Below are 27,953 nucleotides of genomic sequence, written 5' to 3'. Positions count from 1 at the left end.
TTGTAATGAACGTAACAAATTCATGTAAGATATAAAATGACGTGTTGAATTTGTCCGCTTTCAATGATCTAGTGGATCCCGTTTACATAACAGAGATATCTGTTTTTTCTGCAGCGCTATGAATCTGTAAACTTCATGCTTATATTTTTTCAAACTTTTGAACGTTTGAAAATCTTTTTAACTAAATTCAGGACCTAAATAGAAATTCCGCGACCCACAGTCACTAGAATTTAGCTTGCTCTCTCAAATGCAACAAATTTTGTTAAAATCGGTCAACGGGTTATCTTAGAAAAACGTTTTTGCGTTTTTACATGTATTTGAATAGGCCACGTCGGAGTTGGGCCCGAGCTAATGCTCCCTCTTAAGCTTAGACTTTATGAGTGGAATGCGCTAGCATTTAATGACCTAGCAAAGCCCTTGCTGCTTCTTACACTTCGCGGCAACTAGAGCCTGTGGAACCTTAATGCTTACCGGCAAACGCAGGCGCTGAGCGCTATGCACGAACTTGGGCTTCCTGGTAGAAAAGCGGCTTCTCGCATGGGCCGATCCTGGAGGTAGTTCAAAGCCGAGCCAAAAAGATCACATCATTTTCGGGTTTCTGTTATTGTTGTACACTTTTATTATTTAAGTCTGGTAATATTTAACTTAAAAGGCATGCGCTGCTGGTGTTTTGTCTGGTGACATTTCTTTGTAGGCTGTCATTCTCAAAACTCTGAGAATGAACTTCTGGAAGAGGTAAGACAATTTATGAGCAACGTTAATGCTGGAATGGTGTGGCAGTGTTACCTGCAAATCCCTAACCTCATATAGCAAGGCGTGGAATATAGATATGCCAAAATATGCGCGGAAATTTTCGCTCACGGACAACCCGCCGACGCCTACACCGGATTTTCTCCGACACGGTGTCCTTAACGCTTGTGCGTTAAAGTCGCATTGCGGTAATGTCACTGTCATGTTGTAATACTTCCAATCAAACAAGGTGACGTTAAATAGGTTCAATGAAGAAGGGAACATGACTATTTTACCCAGTAACATACTGCCAGTGACTCAGGGCATCGCCTCCGCACTTTTTTCAACGCCAATTCAATCCGTCGCTCCCCAATGTCAGCTGTTGGCGCGCCTTAGATCAGTCGCCGCGATGCGACGTTACCCAGATGGCACGACTACGACTGCTTGCCTCACCCGTGCAGCTTAGAGCGCGTCGCTCACGTTCCGTAGGGACCATAGTTCCGGTGGGGAAGTAGTAGACGCTCCGTCGCTGCATCTGCCAAGTTATCACGCATCTGTCAGTCTTCCTCCGACTTCCGTCGTGAGGCTCTACCCAGATGGTTCTCTCCCCCACGACCGCAATGCAGGCGCGAAGCCTGGCCGACGAGGGAGAGTAGGAAATCCCGATAAGAGATGGCAGTGAAGGGTCGCATCGGCCGCGTCCGGTCAGCATTGAAAAAAAGAAAGAGGATGCACTGCTCCAGGGATATATACCGAGTGGAAGCTGCCCAGTGGCCCCATTGACACATCCGCCCGCATTTTTTTTACTGCATTATCTTCCGGTTCTGGCCACGAGCACGCGCGAATAAGGCTACATACCAGTTACATAAAGCGGAGTCGAACACAACAAAATTGCTTCGCAAGAAATAACATGAAATAAATACGGAAATATTAATGAATCATAATAAAAACGAGCGGGGAAACAGAGGTGGGTTCTCATCTCTTTTGAGATTTTGGTTTTACAGCGCATGCTTTATAAGCTCATTCCAATAGGCGTTTCGGTTGGCGATGAGGTCGCCCGCCACTGCCGGTGTCTGTCACAGCTATCACCAGGCTCCATATTGCTAGGGAAATGGGTCAAGAAATGGTTGGTTTCTGTTGAGGAAGAAAAAGAAAATTAGCAGATGTATAAAATATGTTAGAATGAAAAATACGTATGGCATAGATGATTATATCAAGCGTGCTAGTTGAATGCAGGCTAAATCATCAAAGTGAGAATCATGGTTTGCATCATGTCGAGCGACTTGTCACGTGATGTGAGATGCACGCCGTAGAGTACCGATGCGTGTGCACTTTGCATTCCTGTCGCATACTACTACACCAGGTGGCATGCCATGTAGAAGTTGCATATGTAGCGGTACAAGATTTTTTTTGCTTTTTATCAACTATGTGGCTCTCACCAACTGTGGACTGTGGACCGAAAAAGGAAGGGTTCTCTTGATGAAGCAAGAAATCAGAGTTTCGCCCGAAAGGACAAACATCGACTGTGGTACCAAACTGGTGGACAGCATTACGAAGTAAGAATAGTAGTTTTGTCGACTGTATAAACTTCCAAACATAGGCATAGCAGCTAAATTAACGTGTCACAAGCGCACAAGCAAACATGAACAGAACTCAATCGATGACCCGAGAAACTCGCCTTCAAAACGCAGGATAGAGGAAGCATGGCAGCAGCAGCGAGCAAATTAACCTTCCTGCTGCCTCTTGCACCAACGCGAATCAAGCCGCCAAAGAAGCAGCGCGAGGCTGACGCTGGCCCCGCCCCAGATTGCTTTCAAGATACAGCTGCCCGGAGTGGAAAGCACACCTCCCCCTTCCTACCCTCCTCCTGGGTCGTTGCGTGCGACGGAAGACGGCGCGATTCCTCCCCGCTTTCCTCCCAAACGTTCTAGAGATTGAGCCAGCCGCAATCGCCGGCTCAGCCTGGCGAGCTTTCACTGGCACATACAGCATACGGCACACGGTGACGATTTTATCGCCCTTGGAATATATACAGAACCTTACAGCGACTGCGACGGCAGAAATTAAATGGAGTGTCCAGGTAATTTCTATCGGAGTAGAAGAGGATTAGCAGATGTATTCGGAAATGCTAGAATGAAGGACGTGTACAGTATACCTGGTTACAACACGCATGCTACGTGACTGTAACGGCCGAGTTCCAAAGGGGATGCCATTTAATCATCATGGTCCTCAACTTCGGCTGTGGTGAATATGACCGTGCAGGAAAAATCATAATAAAAAAGAGCTGGAAAGTTCGCTTTTGTGCATAGCGTTTGCGGTAAACGTTTGCCGATAAAGATTACGGTTGCATTAGGTGCAGTTCCCGGCAAGTGTAGTGCCATTATATGCTCCCGCGCTTTACTCCGACGAAGCTTCAGCATCTCCCAAATTTTACTGTTTGCCGTTTCAGTTGAATCATTTTAACAGCAACAACTCAAAACGTGGCGTGAGATGGGGCCACAGCGTTGTCGATGTTGGATCAGGGATCGCAGGCCCAACAGGGGGTGCTACCTGCCGCGTCGTTAGTGGTGGAATTCAAGGTGCCTTGTCGATTCTCATAGCCCCCATGTGGGCTCAGATAATCGCGTAAGGTGATTTTAGACTTGCTGTGGTTCACGCGTTGAGTTTCACTAGGTGAAACCGACGAATCGGAAACAAAAGTGCAATACGACACTACAGAAAACCACTAAAAGACTATATATATATATATATATATATATATATATATGTATATATGGCCTGGATATACTTGAAAAGCTATCCTATCTGTTTCTTGCAGTAATTGGCTGCAACAAACTTAATTTCTTCGTACCATCACATGTTGCTTTTTCACTTCATATACACACATGCATGGTGCATGAGACAATCCGACCAAGAATGCCTCGCTTTGCGTAGATGTCCACTGCAGTTGAATCTGCCTGTTTGTTCTGCTGGTCTGCCTGATCGTGCGCAGAGGGTATTGTAGGGTCATGCCATATTTACAAATACAAGCAGTGGAGGTTTAAGCTATAATTGGAAGTATAGAAGGAAGCGCTGCACATTTTTTAGGAGGAAACCTTCAAGAATACCTTGCGCGGTACCTAAATTGATGATTTACAACACATTATTTCTCTTGTGCCGTGTTAAAGTCGCACACCAGACCCACTAATAGAACCAGGTCGAAAACACACCATTGTTTGACTCGCCATCGCAGTGTCCACCGTGCGATCTGCTTGTGATCATATTTATTGACGCCCGAGGGGAATTCACTGTAACACTCGCAGTCGAAGGCCGTTATAACAAATAGGCTCAGCCTTAAAATATTCTAAGACGTAAGGTAAATCGACATCCCGCTCCCCCAAACTAGCTTATTACGAACTTAAAGCTTTTTTCTTTTGCTGTGCTCGATATAGACGGGTTTGTCCATTGGAGAAGACAAGCGAGGAAAAAAATATTTGCTGAAAACAAAACTAAGCGCAACACAAAGTTGTATAGCATGTGCCTTCAGCTTTTTTTCGGATCATCATTAGGAACGATCTACCGGATGTGGGATATTCTTTAGACTTCTTGTAGACCAGTTCCTTAGTATGAGCCCAGTACCGGCGCTTCGCATTCTCTATACAAATGCAGCGAGCGATGCCAGAGAATATGAGCGAGAAGCAAGTTACGAAGTCGGTTTAAAAGATCTTGTGATTGGCTCGGTGTCCTTGTTCCTCCGTCCTATTATGTGGTGCAATTTACTGCTATGTTGAACCAACTAGTCCAGTAAAACGTTCTGACCACGGAACAAAGTGCGTCCTGGCGGATCAGTCAAGGTGTATTCTTTTGCGCCGCCTTGCCACTGGCCTGTAGATTAGCTTAGCTAAATCAACTATAGTGGCATGGAATAAGTCTTCTCGCTTTTGGGTATGTATCCGCTAGTCAAAAGGTTTTGGCGATGCTTGTGCTCTGATGTGATAAGTGTTAATGCGGCGCCACAGCGGCTCATAATGGACAAATGCCACGCATGATCCTGTAGTTTCTGAATGGAAATATTAAGGGTAAACCAAGAGTCTATTGAAGACAAGGTTAACGTGCACGGAGACTGAAATGAATCGATGAGTAAAAGACCATCATGTGCTTACGATGCCATCTACATTCGGGTGAGACCTTCTGGAGACCTTCCACCTCGTGTGGAATTGCCGAAGGTTCCCGAGGTATCGACAGAAAAGTATTCTGAGTCTTCGTGCAAAGCTACGGTCGGCAAATCTACAGCAGTTGATAAAGTCAAGCGAGCAACAAGGGCACAGATTCTCATGTAGCTTTAACCACACAGCCACCATACAAATTCGTTCGCTACCGCTTCTTCGCCATATAGTAACTAACAAGAAGGGAGGTCGTACTGTGTGAAAGAAATAAAACACTTTACCACGACCGAACCAGCTTCGGCCGTCTTTCTGCCACAGCTTCGCGCGCGTGGCGCGTCGACGTCCCCGCCCGTAGGCATTCTCACTGGCCCGTCGAGCGTGCGCATCTACGGCGTGTTTTGCGCTTCCTCGATTACCGTCGACTCTATAGTCTTGCGACCATGCGGCATGTTCTAGTTACGAACGCCTTCCAGACGAGTAGTTACCGTGTCGCTTTAGAGCGTTCACAAGACTGCCGCACCGCTTTTTCTTTTGTGCGCTCATGGAACAGGGCGCATGGCCACTCACACGTAAAATCCCTCAATAGCGAACAAAAATGGCGCCATCCTTTGAAGATTGCCGCCGTCCGCATCCCCTGCGCTTTCCCTCGACGTACGGCCCTCCCTTTAGCCGACGCCGACACGCGCTTTTTTCACTTCGTTGTTTTCGCTTCCGCCGCCATCGCGGTGCCAGTCATTGCGAGCGGCGTACGCAGGCACGATATTTCGCGCTTCCTTCTTAGTTTTTTAGCGTAGTTCCGTGTTCGCGATGGCTAATTGATGTGTCTTCGGGTGCTGCACAAGTGAGAGGCTCGACAAGCGACTATTCCGTATTCCATCTGTCAAGCGAGGCGCGTAATGGAGGAAGGTCTGGCTTTAAAAGAATCAGCAGGGCTGATTTAAACCCGACGCAATGGTCCCGCCTCCGTGAGGTAAGCCAGCGATTTTTCGCTCATCACTAATATAATGTGCTTCCATTTGGTGCATGTGGCTTCGCTAGTTTTTCGCTCTCGCAATGCCGCATTTTCGGACTGCGTTTATTAGCAACTTTCGTGCCCAGCTTCAATCAGGTCGTCTTCAAACGCACGTGCTTTTCGTCGCCTCAGTCATACATTCTATGGCGACGTCTTTGTTTGGACTGAATGTACACCAACAGCATATTTTTAATGTATTGCAGCACGTTACGAAGCGATGACGGTACACAAGCGTACAGGTGCGCTTATGACGTTCCGATCGTTTTAAGCCGTGATGGTTTTAAGCGCCTTTTCCATCCCCCTCCAAACGTACTCAGTCTTGGCCAAATGTACTCTGGCAGCGGCACCGCAGCACGAACCGTACCTTGACAGCTACCCATCATGCGAAGAAAGAGTGCCGTCCGCTGATATTGCTTCGCGCTTTAGGTTCTCGCCGCTTACTTAGCGTTGAAGAGATACGCGCTAAGAACTCGGAGAGCATCTTTGGAGAGCGTCTGCCGGCTCAGCACCGCGTCGAGGGAGGGGGGACAACGCCGGAGCTGGAGGAGGAGAGAGGAGATGGCGCTGCGTTTATTTTATTTGGGGGCATTACTCAGACGCACAGACATGCCTAAGGATCAGGCGACGCACTCGCGGGACCGGCGGATCTGCTCTCTTTCTGCTTCTCCGACCCAGCACTCACCCTTCCCGATGATGATAATGATGATGATGATGATTTATTGGCATGCTCGTTGAAACGAGGTGGCGGCAGACACTCACGTAGCCTGGTTGAGGAAATCGGGCAGTCTATATATGCCCATCGCTCTAGTGTTTTGCATACATACCTTAAAAGCGAAGGACAACATAATTTTGAACGTGTAAGAAGCCCAGTGTAAAGAATGCAGCCCATCCCACGTGTCCCATTCGAATCTATATACAACGACGTTTCCCAGGCAGTTTTTCCTTTCACGTTCTCATCTGGCTCAAGAATGCCCCGAACGAGGAGCTCTACAACGCAAGGGGAAGGAGCGCGGAGCGAGCGGACGCGCCTCACATCGGCTCCGGCAATTTTCCTCCGCTTTAACGTAAATTCCTAGGGGCCCCGTGAAATTTTGCTTCTACTAGACGGACCACATCACCCGGCGCCCGATAGATACCGCTCTGGAGCAGATGGGCTATTTTTGGGGGCATTTTAGGCCCATTTTAGTCTCTGTCACTTCACCTAACTCGGCCTAACGCCCCGGACTCGATCTCCATCGTTATCCGCAGCCGCCCTGGCGGCCTCTGCTTGGCGCGGCTACGATCCCGAGACAATGACATTGTCAGAAATCGTCGCAGAAGTTTCAAGCGAAGACGGGGCGTCCTCGCTTGAAACTTTCACTCCGATGGAGGAGATAGTGGATGAAGGCCTTTTCTTGTTGGTGGCACTTCGTGAATGCCAGCAACGCTCGAACACCTCGGCGGTCAACGGACTCTCCATGAGTGCCGCTACTTGTGTTCCTACGAATTCAGAAAAGTCCAACCCTCAGCTCTCGGAAGCAGCGGGTCGAAGAAATGGCGGCCCACCGCTATGCCACGACTCCGCAAAGTTTTCATGATTGTCATCAAGGCCAGAGTGACGATCTCTCTGAAGACAACGCTGCAGAACGGTGAGCTTCGTGATTTGCTCTCTGCCTATGTAAATCCATCTTCGGCGGACATTCTTAGTGTCTGACCCATCTGGGAGCACAATATTGTCATTGCCACCACTCAAGACGTCAACGCGGCGAACGCGCTCGCTCGTGAATTTACACTCAATGCTTCCAAATGCCCTATCCCGGTGGTCGGACACGCCAATGCCAACAATGAAATCTGCAGGGGGGTTATTACGGTCCATGAGCAGGAAACTTCTGCCACCCTGAAATCTAAAATCCAGTGGCACGGAGGAGAGATAGCTTTCATCCGCAAGCTGGGGAAGTCGACGATTGCCCTGCTCACCTTCGTGGGACACAGAGTACCGCGTTGCGTGCACTATAACAGTGTGGTGACCGTGGTGCGCGAATATAAGCGGACTATTCCCGCGTGTTCCCGATGCGGCACCAGCGGTCACCGTGCGGACCTATGCCCGAATCCTCAAGACAATCGCTGTGGACACTGCGGCGAAACGGTCGAAGTCCTCCAGGATGGCAACATGGCGCCCCACGAGAGCACTCCTTGCAACGTTCGCGGTGGTGGCCGTCTTCCTGGATCGTAAGAGTGCAAAGCCGAATTTCGACGGCTGCGACAACCGGGCAAGCGTATCCGGTCAACGAAGGCAACCTCGGACTGCAGTGTGCTCAGGTCTTGACACCAATCCAAAAGCTCCCACGACTAGCAACAAGATTACGAAAGGCACAACCGAACCAGCGCCACTGGCGGGCACTTTGCCTGGACGTGCCCCCAAGTCTCCTCGGTCAACTAACCTGAACTTTGTCCCGAAGGTGGGGAAATCGGTAAACACAGACAACCTCCGGCCCATCTCCCTCAATTCATGTGTAGGAAAACTCGTGGAAACGATGGTCCGTGACCGCCTCCCGGAATATATTGAGAGCAAGGACAACTTCGCCGGCACCATGTTCGGCTTCCGACCTCATAAATCGGCAAAACACATCCTTTTACAGCTTCATTACGAGATCCTCGAACCCACGGAACACTCACACAACTACAAGAGAGTCCTGGCACTGGATCTCGAGGGTGCCTTTGATAATGTTAAACACGCCGTCATACTAAATCATCTTAGCGAGATCAACTGCGGCGCTTGTACATTTAACTATATCAAATATTTCTTAACGGACCGATTGGCCTATATACGCCTACGAGAGACCGAGTACGGCTCGTTTGAAATGGGGACACGGGGCACACCAGAAGCCGCTGTGTTGTCCCCGCTTTATTTAACATTGCCATGACACACCCCCTGGCACAACTGGCGGGTGTCGATAGTGTTCAGCATGCGCTGTACGCCGAGGACATCACCATCTGGGCTACTACGGGATGCATAGGAAAAATGGAGGAATGCCAGCAAGCAGCGACGTGCATAGTAGACCACTATGCCACGTACTGCGGCCTCCAATGCTCCCCGTCCAAGTTTCAATTTGTGCATATTAGACCTTCCCCGAAATGCAAAATCTCAGTTCAGCTTACTCTCGTCAGTGGCCCCACCCGACAATTGGAGGAGATTCAAATACTCGGTCTCTTCATTAATCAACATCGCAAGGCAGACACAACTCTTGCCAAACTCCGCAAGGTCGGCGACCAGGTGGGCCGGATGGTTCGCCGCGTTTCCAACAAGCGAGGAGGGTTGCGAAGTAAGGATGCGGTGTGGATCGCACATGCCTTTGTGACTAGTAGACTACTGTACTCGACTCCATACCTACGCTTACGGAAACATGACGAAGGTTGCTTGGAGGTTGTACTCCGCAAAATGCTCAAGAGAGCCCTCGACCTCCTGTGCTTTACTTCCAACGCGCGTCTTCTCGCGTTGCGGGTGGTTGGTGAACACCTATCGGGAACTTCGCGAGGCACATCTCTTTAACCAATGCACGCGTCTCACCCAGACCGTGTCCGGTCGCCACCTCTTAGACCGGTTACATATTGAACATGACCACCATATGATGGAAAGGGTTCGAGTGCCCGAACTGTGGAGATGGGCCCTCTACGTTTGACCCCTTGCAACTAAGATGGACAAGGAGGACCATGATGACCAGTGTTAGGCGCGGGCGGATGCCCTGCAACGCCACTATGGCTCTAAGAAACACGTCTTCTATGTCGATATTGCAGGCCCCAACCACTCTAGTGGGGATGGTAAACGGCTGCCATCATACACCAGGAAAGGCAAGGGAGCGGCCTCTCTTTCAAAGTACTCAGCTCAACGCATACGCAGGTGGTGGCGATCGCCCTCGCAGCCTCCCGTCCCGACTTTAAATTCATCCTCGCAGACTCCCGTGGAGCCTGTTCCAACTTTCAATTCGGATGGAACACTCCTCTCGCTGACAAAATTCTTCGCCGCAGTATCCGCGACTGCGATCCAGCTCATCGCTCAATCATATGGGTCCCCGGCCACCAAGGCATGCAGGTAACGAAGCCACCCATGAGGCAGCCCGCGCACTCCCTTACCGGGCACCAGGCATCACTTGGGAGGACCTTGACCCAGATCACATGCCTTTTCTTTCTTTTAATGATCAATCCATGGCCCTAGGGCAGCCAGGAGTATGCAAAAGAAGATTCAGCATCGAATGGATAGATTAGGTCGGAACGTTGCGCAACGTTTTGCCAGACACTCGAACCCCGCAAGCCGCTGTCTCACATTTGGAAAACGGTGCAAGATCTGCGTTGCCTTCCGGAACAACGTTTTCCATTCAAGGCGCTCGCGCTTTTCCAAGAGCGGCAAGACATCGATGTCACAGAAGACTTTTGTGCGCGGATGGCAGACCAAGCGACACGTCCAGATCCTCCAGCCCGAGATGACGTCCCCCATTCGCGTGATTGCCGCATGGACCTTGCTTTTACAATGGAGGAGCTCGAGGCGGCACTAGCTCTCTGCAGGCGCTCATCATCTCCGGGTCCAGATGCTATATCATACCGAGCCTTGTGCTGTCTGGGAGAATCCGCACGGATAGCATTATTGAGTCTCTACAACAGCTCATGGCAGGAGGGAAATGTTCCTGACGAATGGAAAGTGAGCCGCCTGGTGCCAATCTTGAAGCAGGGCAAATCCCCGCTAGAGCTCACCTCTTACCACCCAGTAGCGTACTGTGTAGGAAAGATAATTGAACGGATGATCCTTGGCCGCCTGGAATGGTACCTTGAACACTACAAGATCTATCCGAATTCCATGGCTGGTTTCCGACGTGACCGCTCTTCCATCGACAATGTAGTTGATCTCGTTTCATATGTCCAGCACGAAAGGTCCCGTAGACGTTTATCTGCAGTGTTATTCTTAGATGTGAAAGGGGCATACGATAATGGATTACATGAGGCTATTCTCGACGTTCTTTAACGGTTGGCCTAGGTGGTCGAGTATTTCTGTGGATTGCAAGTTACCTATCTCCAAGATCATTCTATGTGTTAACTGACGATTGCCCAACTACGCGACACTATACCAGCAGGGACGTTCCTCAAGGCGGTGCTCTCAGCCCGACGCTATTCAACCTCGCTCTTATTGGGCTTGCTGAACACTTGCCAATTACCACGAAAATTTCAATATACGCAGATTACATCTGTGTCTGGACTTCGGCAGTCACACGTCCTCAGATACGGGCGCGGCGTCAAAGAGCGGCTACTTTGACAGCGAGCTACTTGTGTGAACAAGGTCTCGGCATATCACCAGAAAAATACGCCCTAGTGGCATTTGCTCGCAAACCAATGACGCCTTATGTCATCTCAATCAATGGGCGGACCATTTCCTATGTCAGAACCCACAGATTTCTTGGCGTAATTATTGACCGAGTTGGAGCCCGCACGTGGCCTACATGAAACGGGGCCTGAGAGCAACTTCCCAGTTGTTTAAATACCTGACAGGAAAGACGTGGGGGGTGTCAGTAGACGCAATGGTGAGACTCTACAGAGCTCTCTTTCTCGGTTTTTTAAGATATAGTCTGCCTGTACTGAACAACACCTGCAAGAGAAATATTTGTTCTGCAGGCAGCACAAGCTCAAGCACTCAGAGTTTGTCTTGGTTTGCCCAGATGGACGTCAAATAAGGCAACTATTGCGATTGCTCGGGACCATCGAATGCATACTCACATCACGGTGGAAGCCCTGAGAACGCATATCAGACATTTTGCACGTGCCCCCTATCACCACCTTGCAACACTACCTTCAGACAGGCACCAAACATCATTCACTAAAACTATCGTCAAGTACAACGACAAACTTCCCTCGGGCTTCACCGCTGCATCTAAACCATCGATACACCCTCGGTGCCTTGTCAGCCCCACAGTCCATCTCAGCGTACCAGGAATCGGGAAAAAGTCTGAGCTGTCGTCGCCTGTGCTAAACAACTGTCTCTGCTTCTTCTGCACAAGAGGTGCGTGGACAGTACACATATTTATACTGATTGTTCCACAAACATGCAGTGTTCGTCTGGTGCTGTGGTCGTCCCAGCAAGAGGTATTAGCATCAGCTTAGGACTGACCACCCAACGACATCGACATCTGCGGAACTAGCTGCTCTTCGCGCTGCACTTTGTTTCGTCAACCGGGATCAACCTCGACGATGGTAAATTTTTATTGACTCAAAGGCAGCCCTACAATCTGTGCTATCAACTCTGCGTCGCGGGCTATTCGAACAGCTCGTGCTCGATATTAGATGCATACTCCATACATCACATGAGAAAAGATATCACGTGACGTTTCAGTGGCTGCGAAGTCACTGCAGCGTCATAGAAAATGAAGACGCCGATAAAGCCGCTCGGACAGCTCTTGAAGACACACAGGAAGAGGCCATACCACGTTCGATGAACATCCCGCCCGGCTACGAAGCGTCCTTACCGCAATATGCAAGGGAAACCTCCATCAAGCCTGAAAAATGTTACTTTGGCTTCCAGGAACTCAAGTTTCTAGGCCACGTGGTCAGCTCCCAAGGTGTGCACCCAGACCCAGAAAAGTTCGCTGCCATTGCCGAGTTTCTTCACCATAAAGACAAGAAACCCGTTCAGCGGTTCCTGGGCCTCTGAGCTTACTACCGTCGTTACGTTGAAGGCTTCTCAAGCATTGCTGAACCTCTCACGAGGCTCACGCGTCAAGATGTCCCCTTTGCGTGAACGGAAGACCAAGAGCAGGCCTTCAACGAATTGCGGAAATGGCTTCAATATGCTCCAGTGCTGGCGCATTTTGATGACACCGCGACAACTGAAAGTCACAAAGACGCCAGCAACGTGGGACTCGGAGCCATTCTGTTTGAATGAGAAGACGGCGCAGAACGTGTAATTGCGTACGCGAACCATAGTCTCACAAAATCAGAGGTTAATTGTTCAACCATCGAAAAAGAATGCTTAGCAGTCGTGTGGGTTATCGGCAAGTTTCGATCCTACTTATACGGCCGGCCATTTCGAGTGGTCAATGATCGCCACTTGCCCCGCTGGCTTGCTATTGTTCGAGACCCGTCAGGTCGCGTCGCTCGTTGGAGCCTCCGCCTCGGGAATATGGCATCACTGTTTCTATTCCCGTGACATCCTCCAACTTGGAGCTTGATTTGCTGTTTCTAGTTGTCGTTGACGTGGAGCACTTGGCTGACTATCAACGTGCACACTCTGAGCTGCTTCCAGTCATCCAATATCTCGATGGAGCTAACGTTGTTGTCCCACGCACAATTTTATGAGCATTGACGTCATACTGCCTGCGGAACGATGTCTTGTACAAGGAAAATTTCAAGAACAGCCGGGAAACGTTCCTTCTCGTCGTGGGGTAGCGTTGTGCGTGGAAGTTTTACAGGCGTGTCACGACTACCCCTGTGTCGCCCGCTTAGGCTCCGCGAGAAAATAAGCGTGCATACGGCAGAAATACTATTGTCCACACCTACTTTCGTCGGTTCAGCGCTATGTGCGAACGTACCGTGACAGCCAGAGGCATAGAGTCCCACCCCTGAAGCCTGCAGGCCTCTTTCAGCCATTGCATCTGCCTCCGGTGCCATTCCAGGAAGTGGGAATGGACCTGCTTGGTCCGTTCCCCACGTCATCCTTGCAAAACAAGGGGATAATCGTGGCAACAGACAATTTAACTCGCTATGCGGAGACGAAAGCAATGCTGTGGTGAACTACTGCTGAAGTCACCAGCTTCTTCATCCTCACCATCATGCTTTGACACGGTACACCCGCTGTACTTATTAATGACCACGGTGCAGCGTTTACAGTGGAGTTCTTGCAACAAGTCGTCACGATGACGCACACCGACCACCGAAAGACCGCAGCCTATCATTCCCAAACTAACGACCAAACAGAGCATCTAAACAGAGCATTAGCTGACATGCTCTGCATATACGTTCATGTGGAACACAGAACATGGGATGAAATTGTGCCATGAGTGACGTTTGCTTACAATACCACTGTGCAGGAGACCACCGAGTTTACAGCATTCAAGCTTGTTTACGGACGTCACGTCACGATTCCCTTAGACGCCAAGCTTCCGGTAGATAACGGAGCCACGAGGACTGACAGCACTGAAGAGCTCAACGAGAAAGTCAAGTAAGCTAGCCAGCTTGCTCGGAATCGCATCCGCACCCAGCAGAATACCAACTCCTACCGTTACAGCCGGACGCGACGGAACGTCCAGTACTCATCAGGCAACCGCGTGTGGGTGTGGACACCTACCCGACACCGTGGGCTGTCGCAGTAATTGTTGCGCCGCTATCTCGGCCCATATGAAGTTCTACGCCACCTCAGTGGTGCGAACTACTAGGTGATGCGCCAAAGTTCTTATTCTGGTTCTAACTGACGCTGTCCCCGTGCTGAAGTCGTCCACGTAGTACGGATGAAGCCGTACTACGCACGCGAGGGATAAGCAACCCTCACAAACCGCTTCAGCATTGTGTACATTCCTGTAGGCTTCTTTTTGTGTGTGTGTGTCTTTTAGCCGCAGTGCTCGCCCGCTGCCCCCGAAGTGACCGGGTAGGCCGCTTTTGAGAGAGAAGTAATGACGCGAAATAAGTTGGCACGTGCTGACACTGGCCCTTGAGGCGAGAACGAAGAAGTTCATGGTTGCGCGTGGGCTCTCCAAGGATCAGCCATTGCTAATGGCAGATGCTTTTTCGCAGTATGTCAATGGTGAACTATTTCAGCTTGCTCTAGCTGGTGACAATATATGGCAACGTGATCAAATTATGATGCCATGGCAATGCATACAGCTATAGTGGGTATTTTTCTTCAGTAAATGTATCTTAACAAAAGAAATCAGTGTCTTTGGGTGTAAACAAGGCTGACTGAAAAATACCGCTTGTAATATTCATCTAATTGATCTTGCAATAAAACTCGTCAAGCGCCACAATGCGCCGCCGGCTTGCACGTGGAAGATACTTAAGGGTGCTCTATTCCGCCTGCGGGGTCATGCGCTGGGATTCTAATGGCTAGATCATCGAGCTGCTGTGCGTAGGTGTTCTCTGTTCGAATCCTGCAAGCAGACTATCTTATTTATTTTTATATAAATTTTGTTATATAATAATATATATACAACGTGTCTCAGTTAACTTGTACAAAGATTTTAGAAAACCCCAAGAGCTCTAGAGAAATCATATCGACAGCTGCATAGTAGCCGCAGTAGTGTGTACTTACAACCAGTATTTTTTTAATCACGAATTATTCATTAATTACTTGCATCTATACAGTCAACTTTTTCATTATTGCTTGAATCGCAAACATATCAATTACAAATTTATAGGGCACCTCAAGTAACCTCCGAATGTCAATGTTTCGTTTAACGCACTGATTTATTTACAAGTTTTCTTCCCTTTCAAGATCGTGTAAATTTCCACGACGAAATTATCATTGTATCCTACTGTGACAAACCTGTCTTCCATACTTTGAGCAGCCGCGCCTTGCATGTTGCTGGTGGTGCGTTTAGGTGATTTTACAAAGCTTTCCTTCAATGCGTTCACACACTGGGGCAGCTTCTTCATCCTTTCACTTTTAGCTCTACTTTCAGAAAAGAAAGTGCCAAGCCTCTCTAAGACTGTTCACTTTAAATGCAATTCAGTTGGTTGTAGTTCAATGTATCTCTCCATCTCCAGTGTGACGCCTTTTGTTAGAAGCCACGAGCGCGTTGCAGTCGCTTTGCATGTGCACCCATGCATTGTTGCAGCGAATTATTGCAGCGTAGCGAGTGCAGCCGGCCGAATGGAGGTCACAATCTTGGTAGCACTTCACGTGATAGCCTGCACTTGAATGAAGCAGCCGTCCCACTCTCGCAGCTGCATTGTTTATTTCAGGAGTCAACCTGTGCGAATATTAAAATCACAATGAAAGAAACTTTTATCTCCTTGACCATTGAGCCCCGTACTTACGTGTGCGGTCCCCAAAGAACACCTAAATATTTTCTAACAAAATTTAAACTAAAAGACCAGTTATGCTTGACCCGTGAAGATGTGTACAGGGTGTTTCAGAAGATACGTTTACAATTCACGAAAAACGGCAAAGTGGTCCTCCCAGATTGATTTTATCACGGGGGCATGCGCACCGAAATGCCTCAAAGTTGGAAGGCCAGCAATTATCAAAGTATGAGGTTTAAGAGGTGCACTCGCACCTGTCATCTTGAAACAATGAACGGTCCATAAAAAAGTGAAAAGTTAAAGACTTACGTCAAATGTCGCACGGCAAGTCAAAACCTAATGAGCGAAGAGTTCAACTGACACTCGCCTAAAATGTGGCTCATCGACGAGCGAGCATGCAGCGAATTTATTTATCCAGCAGTGATATCGCTTTCTTCCTTCTAGCATGACGGTGACCAATTAAGGTACGTAACAAACCTCGTGTTTAAGTACCTTCCTTGCAGTACTATACACGTTATGCAATACTATACATGCTATAAATGTTACTCATTTGTTTTGGCCGAATTGGCTGTTGTCTTTGCTCACAAGGCTTCTACACTGCACCAGCTGCCGTCTCTGCCACTTTGCTAAAGTTTTCTTATTTTTCCAATTTCTGAGCTCCGCATTGTATGGCGGAGAACGTGGCTCTGTAGGCAAAGCAGCGTCATAACAGGCAGCCGATCTCAATTCCGGCGACAAAAAATGACGTATTTTGTTCACAGTGAGTTATGCTGAGCGATGTCTTTATTTTTTATTTCTTGCTTTCACCACGCATGACGTTTGAAATGAAGGGTCTCGACACGGCAATGCTACGCAACCACGTACGTTATGAACCGCGGTAGCCGCCGGTATAGCTCCGCAATAATCCATGCTGTAGGAACAGCATACTCACAGGGTGTTTCGGGAAACGTATTACGGTAACGTATCACACATCACACCAAGCTTAAACTCTCCCCCATTGCGGAACACCGGAAACGACGAAGTTGATGAATATATCGTGAGAGGGGAGCACGTAGAACTAACACGCATGCGACAAAGCTCACAGCGTGGGGAAGCAGGGGCAGTGATGGACAGCGTGACTGCTCGAGACCGACAGCGCGATGAAGGGCGTCGTGTCAACAAGCGCTTCCTGCGTGACTCCTGTAGAGCTATGGCACTGAGTGACGATATCGGTCACGGACTGAGGATCTTTTGCAAGAAGCACGTGGAAAGCATCGTCCTCTATCCATTTCATGACATGCAGGATTTTGTCGGACTGCGACACTCTCTTCACAAATCCAGAACATCCTTAATCTAGCTGGTAAATAATTCACCCAGTTGTACACGTTCTGGCAAATGCGATTCCGCACGCAGCTTGCGCACAGCCGCGCGACCAGACATACTCACTAAAGAGGTCTTGAACGAGGACCACGTCAGAAAATGGGAGTAGAAGAGCTGGTTGCTGAGTTTTCCGAGGTCATCCCATCTGTTGTGGGCGAGTAAGCTCTCATATGTCGTCAGCCAGTCCGCGTCGGTGTCGTCCGCGCCGCTAAAAATGGCAGGGTCCCTTTGACGATGGACGGATCAGGCACTTGCTCTAGGAGGGGTTTGCTGAGATGCATCTTCAGACATGGCTGTGCGTGGGGTACCGTGGATCCAAGTTCAAGGAAGGATGTTGTAGGCCGAAGCACACTCCACATTGAGTCACCGGAGTTTGACACTGACCGTCAGAGCAAGGCACGCGCTCCCAGCACGAGCAACGTTTCCCGACCAAGAGCGTTGAACAGAGCGACCTACTGGAAAGCGCTAGAGGACAACTGAGTCTACCGTTCTAATCTTCCTCTACATCATAAGATCTCGTGATATGTACGTGGATTCCTTAAAGCTTTTGGTTTCTTATGTTGGCTTTTTCTTAGTGAAAATGCATGCGCCAGAGCTCAGAAGAAATTTCTGTATAAGTCAACCTCTCCGGTCATATCGCGAGTCTCCGCGCAAAGTATTGTTGGCGTTAAAATCTGCCCCAAGTGTGTGGGGTTCCAGAATCTGATCAACGAGATTATATGAAAACACTTTTTCCAAGAATATATTTTGGGGGTGTGCATATACAACAACCAGTGACCTTAGAATGACAGAAATCTGAGCTAGTTGGTAAGGATTCATTATGCAAAAATTTGAGGCGTGCATACAGGACACAAGAGTACGCCGAGTTGCTTCCAGAGGTGCTTTCACTGCTGCCAATAAGCTAGGTAAGTTCTGCGCTGCCGTGCAGAGGAAAAAGGAGCAGGTGAAAGGAAAAAGAAGAACAGATATTTGTTCTGTGAAGCACAATAAGAACAACAGTTTTACTGACTGTCGTATGGGTGTGGTTTATTAACTTCCATTTACCTGTGGCCAGTTCTACGCAGGGCAAACAGATCGACGTAACAATGAGAGGCTAATGGAACATAAAAGGTCTTTAACCGGTGGATCGCCTTCTAATCTTTCCCTACATTGCCAAGATTGCAACTGCACGCCAGAGTTAGATGAATGCGCGATATTGTACAGGCATAAGAATGAAGATACGTGTCTTATGTTAGAGGCATGGCATATCTATAATGGTGGAAGTGCGTGCGTGAGTCAGCCTTCGATTACTTTACACGAGTAAGAGATTAAGCGCCTTAACATTTATCTCTCACGTAGACCGGCACGTGTACCCGACTGACACGTGGTGTTACCATTCCTAAGCATGCGCAGATGAGCTTTGTGTCTTCTTTTCTTTTTTCGCCTCAGTGCTCCCTTCAGTTGATAGTCGGCGTTCGTGTTGTCCACTTCCCTACTCTTGTGTCCTGTCTGCACGCCTCACCTTTTTTGCATAATGAATCAGTTACAAATTTAGTATATAGTATTACCCGTTCTGACACTGCCTCCAGCGCTGTCTGGAGTGCGATACGCTGACAAGCTACAGACTGCGGGAACACTGTGTGGGGTCCAGAATGCGGCTGGAGGCTCTTGTGGCGCTGCTCTCTGACGCACCACTTCGGAAAAGCTATTATTTGCCAGGTAAGCTACCTGCCTGCGTGCTTCTTTTAACGATATGTTTTCTTTGACTTTGATTGTTACTATTTCTTTTTTTTACTTTTTTCCTGGATTGGCGGAACCGTTATTAAGCGGCGTGCTCCGCATCAAAGTTGAAGCAGTGCGGAGTATTCTCGCAATTGTCAGGTGGGTATTCCTGTGCGCTACATACATCGCAAATCTGGTGGCCTCGATACCTCTGTGAACTGTGGCCAAGTCTTTAGTAATAAAGCATCGGAGAGGACTGGGGATGTACGGTCTGACCCGGATCTTTATGTAGCCAGCCTCAGTGGTCTCAGGAAGCATACTTCATAACAAACTTAGAATTAGGTACTTTGTTTTGATCCCCTTGCCGTCCGCATGATCTTATTTCTCTTCACATTGATCACATATTGATCGCTCCAACCTTCACAGCTACGCCGCAGGGGCGTCTGCGTCAGCAGGCGTTTGGTGTGTTGCGACACCACGTACCCGAGCACACGAGGGTTGGACCCTCCCGCGTGTAGCCGTGCGCGGCTTAGCCGTGTCCGGGGAAAGGGGGATCCTGGGGGTTGAGCCGATGCCGGGTGTTTGGACCTTTAAGGCCCCCCGGCGTAGGCAACACACCTCTTTGGCCTCTGCTTCACGTAGACGGCACCCCCGGACTGACCCACCCGGGGGAAATCGGCAGTCGCCCTTTCCTGTCTCTCTCACCTCAAATCTTCGTCTTTATCTCTCACTTTTTGACCTTTCCTGTCTTCTTCTTTCTTCCATTTACTTCCTTTCTCCACGGCGGCAAGGGTTAACCTTGTGTGGCTATCCTACCTTGGGTACACCATATTTGGTTATAGCGACGGCGTACGGCTGGCGTCGTGCAGGCTTGTACACAAGATCTGCCGCGTCCCCTCGTTGGGCTCCGTGGTGGGCGGTCGGCGCTGTTGCCGAACATACTCATTTTCTATGGCAGCACAAACCTCTGTCGTCTATGATCGGCGTCTGAAAAGATGCCGCACCGAAGTACCATTCCATTTCTCCTTTCGGAGCAACGCTCCATCCTTCCCCAAGTTCTATGTAGTACACAGCGAAAGCAACATGCCAGTAAGAAAACTCTCACCATTCCTTGTAGCCAAATGCCTCAAAGAAAAAATCGGACCGACGTACAAAGCCTCCAAAATGTCTAGCGGGGACCTCCTCCTAGAACTGAATGATAAAGACCAAGCAGAGAAGCTCACTGACCTTACCAGTATTGGCGACGCCACAGTGACGATTTCACCACATAGAACACTGAACACAAGCCGGGGAGTGATTTCTGAAGAAGACTTTATTGGATTGAGCGATGAGGAACTCCTTGAGGGTTTCCAAGAACAAAATGTGACAAAAGTACAAAGAATAGTAATCCGCAGAAACAACCAAGAAATCCCCACCAAACATGTTATACTCACCTTTGGAACAAGCGAAATGCCTACTTCACTCGATGCAGGTTATGTTAAAGTCAATGTCAGAGCATATATCCCGAACCCTAGACGATGTTCTAAGTGCCAAAGGTTCGGACATGCTTCACATGCATGCCGAGGACAAACAACTTGCGCTAAATGCAGCTCCAACGAACACCAATCTGAGAATTGCACCTCTTCCCCACATTGTGTTAACTGCAAGGGAGATCACCCAGCTTATTCACGGTCCTGCCCTTGCTGGAAAAAAGAAAAAGAAGTCATTGCTCTAACGGTAAAAGAAAAAATTTCGTTCTTTGAAGCCAGAAAGCGGCTATCATACCTTCCGCGAAGAAGTTACGCCGATGTGACGCAGTCGGGGGCAGCGTCACAGAGGCCTCCGGAGTCCTCCGAGCCCACGCGCAGTGGTGCTGCAGTGACTCCTCCCGCCCCCGTGATGGAAGCAGCCGACGCTGCTCCATCCTCTTCCAAGGCCCTGGAAACACCAGTCCCGCAGGGCCCTAAGATAAAGCGAACCCCAAGGCCCGAGGCACGTGTCTCGGCGCCCAACTCTCGGTCTTCCAGCGCTTCAGAAAGAGCGATGGAGATCGACACAAGAGCACCGGTGTCATTGACACCGAACGACAAGCGCTCTCTTGAGCGCGGTAAGAGGGACAAGATCCCAATAACCACGCAAAATAAGAAGGCGATAACCTGAAGGTTATCGCTCCTTTGTATCACACTTTTGAGACCTACGTCACCTAACATCTTTCCTATCTCCTATTGAACTGTTAACGCCATTTCTTACCCTTCAATTCCACAATGGCTTTTATTATTCACTGGAACTGTAGAGGTCTTTTACATAACTTAGGTGACATTAAAGACCTGTTATCTAACTTCTCTCCTGTGGCCTTATGCTTACAGGAAACAAACCTAGGCGAAAAACACAAACATATCTTAAAAGGTTTCACTGTTGTACGGCGCGACCGTACTCAGATGAACCGGCTTTCGGGTGGAGTAGCCATTGCTGTGCAGGGCGGTATTGCAGCTAGAGAAGTCCCGATTACCAGTCACATAGAAGCCGTTGCTGTCACTGTTATAACTCACAAAACCATCACCATTTGCTCGCTGTATATCCCACCCCACACCCATTTTACCACTAAAGACTTAGAAAATATAACAGGTCAATTACCGGAGCCATTTGTTTTAATGGGGGATTTTAATGCTCACGGTACTCTTTGGGGCAGTATCAAAACTGACCAAAGAGGGCAAATGGTTGAAGGTTTTATTCTGTCAAATGATACCTGCCTTTTAAATTCAGGTGCACCGACATACTTTTCACCGACTTCCCGCACTTTTAGTTGTATAGATTTAGCTTTTTGCTCACCATCTCTTTTTAATGATCTTAAATGGGAAACCCTCGACAAGTCTTATGGCAGTGATCACTTGCCCGCAATCATCAAATATTTATCATCACCTTCAACCTTAGTCACTAGGCCACGCCAGTGGAAATTGCAGCTTGCTGACTGGCCGCTTTTTATGGAAAACGCGAAACTGGAAGTTGTCTTTTCAGAAGAACAAAACATTGATGAACTTAACAAAAAAATCACTCAGGTCATAATCTCTGCAGCAGAAAAAGCAATACCGCAGTCATCAGGTATTGTACACAAAAGGCTAACTCCCTGGTGGACTACAGAGTGTACCGAAGCCAGAAAGAAGCAAAATAAGGCCTGGGGAATCCTACGTAGGTACCCCACTTCTAGCAACCTTTTATATTTCAAACAGGCCAAAGCGAAAGCACGTTTTATTCGAAGAAATGCGGAGGAATTATCATGGCGAAAATACATAAGTTCAATCAATAGTACCGTCACATCAAAACGAATGTGGGACCAGGTGAGAAAATTTAGAGGAGAGTACTCATCATACACTATACCACTACTTACATGTCCAGGCACACAAACAACACTACAGGACCAGGCCAACTTATTAGGTGAACACTTTTACAACATTTCTAGCTCAGCACACTATTCAAATTCATTCTTAAAATATAAAGAATCGGCGGAGAAACAGAGACTGCCCACCACTGGGGCTTCAAAGGAACCTTATAATAACGTCCTCACAATGCAAGAACTGAACAGGGTTCTCTCGGCCGGTAAAAAAACAGCAACAGGTCTTGACCGTGTCCACTACACAATGTTGGCACACCTATCTCAAGCATCAGCAGAAACACTTCTTAAATTTTTCAACAAAATCTGGGAACCTGGAGTAATGCCTACAGACTGGAAAAATGCAGTAATAGTGCCTTTCTTGAAATCAGGTAAACCCGCAACGTCCCCAAGTAGCTACAGGCCCATTGCCTTAACAAGCTGCCTAGCCAAATCCTACGAAAGTATCATCAACATAAGGCTCACATTCATCCTTGAATCAAGGAACTTAATAGACGTGCACCAGTGCGGATACAAAAAGGGCTGCTCGACAACTGACCACCTCGTACGACTGGAACATGAAATACGTAAAGCGTTTCTACACAAACAACACTGTCTCACAGTATTTTTCGATCTAGAGAAAGCGTATGATACCACGTGGAGGTATGGAATTTTAAGAGACCTGGCTGGCTTGGGAGTCCGTGGCAGAATGCTAAACTGTCTATCTGATTTTATGGCAAATAGAACATTTCAGGTGCGTCTCGGCGCAATACTTTCACGTACATTTACACAGGAAAATGGCGTTCCACAGGGTTGTATTCTGAGCACGACACTCTTCATAATCAAAATGAACTCTGTTAATAAGATCATACCATCCTCTGTTATGCACTCCATATATGTCGACGATCTGCAAGTTGCTTGCCGCGCCTCAAATCTATCCACTTGCGAAAGACAACTACAAATAACCATAAATAACCTTACACAATGGGCTGACAAAAATGGATTCCGTTTTTCAACGGACAAAACTGTTACAGTTCTCTTCTCCCAGAAACGAGGATTACACTTGAACCCAGTTCTCACATTGCATGGTACAACCTTGCCGGTCAAAGAACACTATAAATTTCTAGGCGTAACGTTTGACACAAAGCTGAACTTCCTGGCCCACATTAACACAACTAAAACTAAAGCAAATAGAGCATTAAATATCCTCAAGGTGCTATCACACAAGCACTGGGGATCTGACCGAACTTGTCTACTACGTATATACCGGTCCCTCGTACGTAGCATCCTCGACTACGGTAGTGTAGTTTATGGTGCAGCTAGGCAGTCATACATCAAGCGACTCGATCCAGTTCATAATCTCGGCCTACGACTGGCAAGCGGTGCCTATAGAACATCGCCTGTCCAAAGTTTATATGTTGACTGCAATGAGCCGTCCTTACAGCAACACAGAGCACTGCTTACACTTTCCTATGTACTACGAGTTCGATCATCACCACAACATATATGCTATAACATCGTTACACAGTGCATATCAAGGATACACTACACAAGCAAACCGAACATGATTCGGCCACTAATCTTACGATACGAAGAATACTGTCAGGCTTATGATGTTCCTCACGAGGCCCTGCAGGTTGCGGAAAGGCCACCAAGATTGCCACCATGGTACAACTTTTCACAGCTATGTGACTGGACACTAACACATCTAAAGAAAAAAGACATCCCACAAGAACACATAATACAAGAGTTTCGAGCTATACAAGAAAAATATAAACATTACACGGAATTTTACACCGACGGCTCCAAAACACAAGAATACGTAGGTGTCGGAATAATTACGAAAAATTGGCAAAATAGCATTCGGATAAATAGTTTTTCTTCAGTGTTTACTGCCGAAGTTTTCGCAATATGGACGGCAGTTAAAAAAATTACCAGTGACAAGAAGACGAATACTATCATATATACCGATTCGTTAAGCGCACTCAGAGCTCTAAACCTTAACTCCGCTTCCGAACCCCTACTTGGTGACATCCTAAACATGTTGGCTTATAACGAATACGGAAGAACCATACGATTCTGCTGGGTCCCAAGCCATGTCGGGATACCAGGGAATGAAGCTGCAGATAGATGCGCGTTCATGGCAGCACACAAAGGTATAACGCAAACAACACTTCCATACAAAGACAGTATCCGAACTATTCAAAAGGCCCTGACATTAAAGTGGCAACTAGAATGGGACTCTTGCACAAATAACAAGTTACACACAATAAAACCCGTGCTTAGAGAATGGAAGTCGTGCTGTCACCAGCAACGCTTCTATGAGGTGATCCTATGTAGACTCCGAATCGGGCATACACACCTGACACACAATTTTCTACTCCAAAACGAAAACCCGCCAACTTGCGAGAAGTGCCATGAACCACTCACCGTAATGCACATTATTATGACATGTCCAAATATTGAAACACAGAGGCAAACGCTCTTGCAGAACCTTTATAACTTACACATACCTTTACACCCCGCCTCAATACTCGGAGATGAACCGCTAGTGCCTTTCGCTGACTTGTTCAGCTTTCTAGAACAAACCGGTTTTTTACACAGACTCTAATATAACGCACCTGCCACTGCTTTAACATTTGAATTCTTAATATCTTGTGGCTGGCGCAGCATGGCCTTAGTTGCTTTTGCGCCATTAAACCCGAATTAACTAACTAACTTCACAGCTACAGCTTCAGTCAGCTCTATGAAGCCAGCATCTGAAAAGACTGCGAGGGTGCGGTGATGTGTGACTGTCACCGGGAGATTCCCAAATGAGACTAAACTAGACAGTTGTTTCTTTTGGCGAAGTTCTAGAAGACCGCTTGCCAACTTGGAGACGTTATACCCTTGGCCAAAAGCTTCAGTCATTGTTTTGGCAACCAGAAAAGGTGAGATAATTCTCGCTGCTCTTTTTTTCTCCGAATGTATTACATGCAATCGTGGAAAATATTCAATATTTCAGCCAAATGACTCGAAAGCTTCTTCGGTGCACCCTCATTTCTGCGTATGTAGCTTTTCTGGACACGAGGGTTTAGTTCGCTTGAGTGCCACCACGTGGCGTACTGACCTTAAAATTTTCAAACTTCCCGCGGTGACGCGTGATGACGTCACGGAAAAAAAATAATTAGAAGCTGTTCCTGCACATTGAACTTCGTCACATGTTTATCCCGCCAGCGTTATCGGTGTTGTTGATAAAGCGTAGCTGCTCTTCCCCTGGAAATGACTTATCATCCTAAGAGCGTTTAGTCGCGACGTCCGACGATTGATTCGGGGCTTTCGACACGGCTTTCTTTTTCTTTTCCTTTTTTTGATACTAAGGAGTAAACAAGCTAAGGTGATCGTCGGAAGCACCCCGCAGCCGCCTTTATTAAGTTGGTACATATTCTTAACGTCCGAACATCGCACAGCGTCTACGAGAGACGCCCTCGTAGACGGCTTTTGATTTTCACTTATTGATTTCGCTAAGGTGTCCCCGATTATTTTCCTAGCAACTTTGCTATCCGCGCTCATGGGCTAACGCAGCAGCTGGAAATCGGGATGTACTTAACTATTTAGATGGATACATGGATAAGTTGGTTTTGCACCTTGAGGCAAAAGGCACGACACAAGAATTGTACAAACTGTCTCTGTGTGGTCATCCGTTAACATGCTATGGCCGAAGCTGCTCACAATATTACGTCCCCTTTACTTGCCACCGGGCCAGGTACATCTTTGGGCATGACATATACAGTATTTCCAGTTAGTTGTGAAAATACTGTCATGTCATGGTTATCCACGCGCATGAAAGAAGTCCATTATTTAGGATTATTGTGCAGCAATATATGCCGGATATGTCTGTTCACCACATTTTCTATCATGTTTCCGTTCCACCTATATAATATAGCCGCAATGTGGACTAGCAGACACCCAACGCCAAAATGGCTACCCACGTACTCAAAGATCTCGCGCACAACTCCTGACACTTACTTGTATTCCAGAGTTGTGCGACTCCCAAGGACATCCTTAAGGAATGGTAAATAATGAATTATGGGGTTTTACATGGCAAAGCCACCATCTGATTATGAGGCACGCGGTAGTGGGAGATTCCGTTATAATTTGAACCAGCTCGGGTTTTTTAACGTCCACCTAATTCTAAGTACACGGGTGTTTTCTCCTTTCACCCCCATCAAAATACGGCGGCCGTGGCTAGGATTGGATCTCGCGGCCTCGTGCATAACAGGCTAACACTACATCCACTAAGCAACTACGACGGGCGAGGCCGTCCCACGACGTCGAGCGATGCCATGGCTGTACCGCTACTGCGGCGGCCACAAAAGCGTTGATTTCACATGCGATCGCTTCCTTAGTGTTGCATGAACGCTACGGTGATTTAATGTGGCTTTCAATCTGCACACCCTGCGTCAATAGTCCGCAGGAGGAATTTGCATGCTGTTTGTTTTTGAGAAATAGCAGGAACGTACAATACCGTACCTTCCATTTTGCCCGCAACTGTTGTCGCGTCTATAGTAGTATAGCGTTTCCTTATCGTCGTTTCCTTAACGTAACCATTTCCCTGTCACGACCTTCCCTCTTGTATGGGAACAGCGAGTGAAGAGTGGCAAGGCTGTTATTCACTCGTTAAGCAATAGCGCCGGTTTTACCCATTCTCTGCCTCATCGCCTTGCTCCCTCTCTACCATTCGATTTACCTCTCCTCAGGACTTGCACGTTAATAGAGCGGTAAGCGCTGCAGTTTCTGCAATGGTTTTGCGGGGGTCGCAGATAATTACAGCTGTAAAGAGGCTACGTGTAACGACGCCCGGGAGCTCCAGAGAGCACTGTGCACATATGAGACGATGAAAAGCTCCAAGCGAATTTCTCGCGTCGCCATTCCTCTCTGCCCCGTTCCTTCCATGTATATGCACCCCCCGCACCCCAACGCGGCGTGCAAGGCAGTAGCAGCAGCAGTGGAAAAGTCGAAGGAAGACGCAAAGAAAGCTTTGCTTTATAAAATTGGCTTTATTTGTTGGCGTAATGTCGCGTGTCGTCGTGGCGTCATCGCGTCCTTTGCGGGGTTTCATCACTGCGAGAGCCAACTGTCCGATTTGCCCACTAAACTTTCCGTCTTCAGGAGTAACTTGTATCCCGTTGCCAAGACGCGAATGGTCTATCCAGTTTACTATAGACCTACAAAACTTCTTTTTCAGTGTGTTCATTATTTGCGTCATCCACAGGTATACTGTGGAGGTACTTCCTTTTTACTGCACTATAATAGTAAGTGAACTTCTTTTCAAATTATATTCTTTTATAATGTAATATTCTTGCTATCGTTGTGATACCTAATCTGCAGCGAGTATTCAGGCACCCTCTAATGCTTTCACGTTTTGCCTGATTACGCTCGCCATTATAATGCAAATAAACGTATCCTGAACTCAATTTCTCAGAGATAAACGTTGAATAAAACACTGACGTTATGCTGAACAAAATCAACAAGGGCCGTAGTACTCGATCTTCTGATGCTCCTCCTCGCAAGCTCTTTTTTTTCTTCAGGATGTGATCTTGTATAGAAACGTACCTCGCACGTCTCTGATGTGCTGGTTTTTATTCTCAAGCACCCAGTGCGAACTGTCATCGCCTTAACTGCATGATGTCCAGATGGCAGGCAACCA

This window comes from Dermacentor variabilis, chromosome 11 (genome assembly GCF_050947875.1).
Source record: "Dermacentor variabilis isolate Ectoservices chromosome 11, ASM5094787v1, whole genome shotgun sequence".
NCBI classification, from domain to species: domain Eukaryota; kingdom Metazoa; phylum Arthropoda; class Arachnida; order Ixodida; family Ixodidae; genus Dermacentor; species Dermacentor variabilis.
This window is presented reverse-complemented; position numbering follows the sequence as displayed.